Source organism: Tupaia chinensis, unplaced genomic scaffold (assembly GCF_000334495.1).
Source record: "Tupaia chinensis unplaced genomic scaffold, TupChi_1.0 Scaffold000706_1, whole genome shotgun sequence".
Classification (NCBI taxonomy): domain Eukaryota; kingdom Metazoa; phylum Chordata; class Mammalia; order Scandentia; family Tupaiidae; genus Tupaia; species Tupaia belangeri.
In genome coordinates, this window is record NW_006160229.1 from 1,847,376 (window position 1) to 1,851,788 (window position 4,413).

Genomic DNA, 4,413 nt, shown 5'->3' on the forward strand with positions numbered 1-4,413 from the left:
AGAAACCCACCAGGAGCAGGACTCGAACCAGGGTCGGCCATGTGGGAGTGTCCAGCACCTTAGCCACCACGCCACCTGCTAGTCCCCTAGATGTGTATGTGTTTATGAAGATATGAGGACAGTGGTAGTGGTGGGACTGTGCATACCTGTTTGTGAGCATGTGCAGGTGAGAGACCTGTACTGTCATGGAAGTCTTGTTGGCTAAGCATGGGGGAATAAGGAGGGGAAATTGCTAACAGCCTTCTCACCAGAAATGCCCCAGCTTTCAAAGTGGAAGTATACTAGTACCTGCTAGAAGGGGGACATTTGGAATTCTAGTCAGTGTTGGTCTCAGCCCCATTCTACCTCAGCAGCAGGGCCCATACTATGGAGTTGCATCTGGGGCTACTCTCCTGAGACCAAGCATATTTGACTTGCCTTTGACCCACTGAACTGAATTATTGGCTTGGGGGCCTCTGTTGTACACACACAGATACACACACACACCACCAATTCGTCTTAGTGAAGGTTGCAAATGACAGAAACCCAATTCTAACCAGTGAAACAAAAGAAGAGATATGTTAATAGATAAAATGAAGCCATCAAAAAAAGCAGGGATACAGACAGCTCTAGGAATGATGGGAATTGTGACTTGCCATAGAAAACTCATGTCTGGGGGGCAGGGGGCAGAAAATTCTCTCTATATATACTGACCTACAACACCAACTCCATGTCCTCTCTATCCTTATTCATTTTGTGTCCATTTGATTTGCCTTACACAGAATCTCATGTATTGCTATGCTTCTGTGTCCTTACATCACCTCTGCTTTTTATTTCATAAAGGGAACTACTAGATTTGATTTGAAGTCACTCACTTTCTTTTTTGGGACTCTTCTGCTACCATTTCTGGCCCCCACCTTCAAATTCCCTTCAATCCTTAGGACCAGCAGTTAGCGTAATGGCTATGTCATTGGACTCCCATGTAGTTGACCGCGGTTCGTGTCCAGACCCGTGCAACTTAGAACTCACACCGGGCGCATGTGCATGCGTGCCCAAGATCCCGAGAGGAGAATGGAGGAGAAGGGATTGCGGCATGACCATCCCCCCTGGAGGGTGATTTCTCGCTTTCTGTCTCTCTGTCTCTGTCTGTCTGGTGAGCACACGTGCCCTATAGCAAAAACCTCTCCAAAAAAAAAAATTCCCTTCAATCCTTGATTTCTATTTTTAATGTCATCAGTATTATCTGTTGGCCTTCTTCATCGACTCTATAAAGATGGGACTACATTCAATAATAATAGCTAACACTTCTTAACCACTTATTGTAATGTTAGGTACTGTGCTAAATAGCATACATGCATTATTTAATTCTTATTATATCCCTATTCAGAAGCTTCTATCTCTCCTTCCCTTTTATAGTAGAAGAACCTAAAATACAGAGCTGAAGAGTCATGTAGCTGGAGTGGTGGAGCCAGGATTTCAACTCAGTTTGACTCCAGACCTATGCTTTGTAATGTATCTAAATGCATAGAAAAAGAACCCAAGCCATACACACCAGACTGATTGAGAGCCATTACTTCAGGAGAAAATGGGATGGGGGTTTTCCAAAGGGTCAATCATGTTTTGTCCATTTTTGTTCTTTCTTTCCTTTTTAGACCATCAGGCCTGTGCATGCAATGCGAGAGCGAGAGACAAAGACAGACAGAATGCTTCAATGAAATGTGGTCACTCCACAATCATTTTCTGTCCAATTCTCCATTCTGTCAGGATCTTGGGTACATGTGCACACACCTGGTGATTTTCTTTTCTTTTCTTTTTTTTTCAAACCAGTGGGACTGGAATTAAACCCTGGCCAGCCACATGAGATCTTGCTTCACCTGTACAGTGTTCACTTAATCACTGCACTACAGGAAGGCCCTAGTTTTGTCCTTCAAAGGTCTACATTTGATTTTTCTGATTTTCTATTTACATTTAATTGTACAACTTTGTAGGGCATAACATGGATTTTCAAAGCAGAATGCAATATATGACAATCAAATCAAATATAATACCATATTCGTCTTCTTTTATAAGGAAAAAATTTGGGAGAACCAGCAGTTAGCGTAATGGCTATGTCGCTGGACTCACATGTAGTCGACCACAGTTCGCGTCCCGGAACCAGTGGCTTAAAACTCACGCCGGGCGCGTGTGCGTGCGTGCCCAAGATCTCGAGAGGAGAATGGAGGAGAAGGGATTGCGGTGTGGCCATCCCCCCTGGGGGGTGATTTCTTGCTTTCTGTCTCTCTGTCTCTCTCTGTCTGTCTGGCGAGCGCACGCGCCCTATCCCTATAGTGAAAAAAAAACTCTTCAAAAAAAAAAAAAAAAAAAGGAAAGGAAATAATTTGGATACTAGTTGTGTACTTTTTTCTACTTCTTTTTTAAATTGTAAAATGTACATGACAGGGCCAGAAGGTAGCGTGAGGTTAAGGTGGTGACTGGATCCCACATGGCCGACTCCACAATTCGAGTCTCAGACCTGGAGATTTAAAAATCACATTGGACACATATGCATGCGTGCCCAAAATCCCAACAGGAGAATGGAGGAGAAAGGATTGTGGCTTGGCCATCCCCCATGAAAGGGGGGCTGATTTCTCACTTTTCCTCTCTGTCTCTCTCTGGCAAGCACAGGCAAACTGGGGAAAAAAAAATAAAGTACATGACAGAAGTTTTCACTTTTTTCAATGTGAAATTCAGTCTCATGATGTCCATTCATTTCATGTGGTAATGGTTGTTATAAAACCATCACCCATTCATCTCCAGAACTTTTCTACCATCCCATATAAACTCTGGGGCAATTAAACAACTTCCCACCCCACACTCTGCCCAGCCTTTGGCAACCACCATTCTACTTTCTGTTTTTATGAATCTGACCACACTAGGTGCCTGATATAGAGGAACAATACAATACACGGCTTCTTTCTCGCTGCCTCTTTAATTTTGCCACAGGGTATGTGAGCTCACTGGAGAGAGAAATTGCCTCCTATGGGGTATAGTCCTTTTCCTCCATTTCTCCCTCCTGTTAGGATTTTGAGTATACACGCACGTAAGCCTGGTACATTTTTCAAGCCGCCAGGTCTGGGACTTGAAATGTACAGTCGGTTATGTGGAATCCTGTTGCCTTAATCACTATGCCATGGGCTAACCCTACGTAGCTTATTTCTTAGCATAATGTCTTCGGGTTTATTTATGTTATGGTATGTATTCTTACTATGGGCCTATTTTTAAAGTTTACTTATATCTTCCTTTTTTAAGGTTTACTTATTTCTTTCCTTTATGAGTGAGAGAGACATAGAAAGAGAGAGAGAGACTGGTACCCCCAATGGGGTCTTTACGATGCTATCCACCCCCAGCCTCAGCCAGCCTGGATCGTCAGCATGCTCACATCCAGGGTGTTCAGAAAGGTCTCCAGATAAACCTGGAAACTACCAATGTGGGTCAGCTTTGCAGAGCACCATGTTACCACTGTGCCACCCCCTTCCTTTTTATGGCCGAATAATATTCCACTGCATGTATAAACCACATTTTCTTTTTTATTTTTCAGAGGGCACATGCACTTGTCAGAGAGAAATACAGAAAGATAGAAAAGGCAAAAACACTCCCTAATTGGGCATGGTCACTCCATAATCCCTTCTCTTCCATTTCTTCATCCTATCAGTATTTGGGGCACACAAACACAAACATAGTGTGTTTTTCAAGCCACCAGGAATAGGATTCAAACTGCAGCATTGGCTGTGTGGGCTCCCTTAACCACTATGCCATGGGCCAACATAATACCACATTTTCTTTATTCATGTATCCATCAGTGGACATTTGGGTAGTTTCTACCTTTAGGTTCTTGTGGATAATGCCGCTATGAACATTTACATACAAATATTCATGTGACCTTTTTAAATCCTAAAAGTCATATTTACAAAATGTGTATGTATGTAAATATGTAGAATGAGATCTGAGAGATGCATATCCAACTTGAGCCATTACCTCCAGAATGAGAATAGAGTAGGGCAGAAAAAGAAAGCCATCTAAAACATTTTATTCTGTATATGTCTGTAGTTTGGGATTTTTCATAATGAGACTAGATTAATATATTCCTTGTTCACTTTAAAATGCAATTAAAAATGACAATAACAATTTCAAGCATCTTGGCAGTCTGTGGGGAAGGAATATTTAAAACAATTTTCAAGGAGTCAGGAGTCTCAAGGGATAAAGGAATTCTTAATTGTAGCTCTGTGATTTGAAATTTTTATAAGATGCATGTATTTTTTTAAAGAATTATTTTATTTTACTTTATTTATTTATTTATTTATTTAAATTGGACCAGAAAGGGACAGAATGAGAGAGAGAGAGAGGGAAAATGAGAAAGCAAGCCACCAGGTCTGGGACTCAAACCACAGTCGACCA

The 4,413-nt window shown here is 41.8% G+C and overlaps 1 long non-coding RNA gene across 4 annotated transcripts in view; it reads right to left on the reverse strand.

Annotated features, from left to right (window-relative positions):
- The window catches only part of LOC102484560 (uncharacterized), a 66,911-nt gene that overhangs the window by 19,813 nt on the left and 42,685 nt on the right, over window positions 1-4,413 (reverse strand). The gene's annotated exons all lie outside the window — the stretch shown is intronic.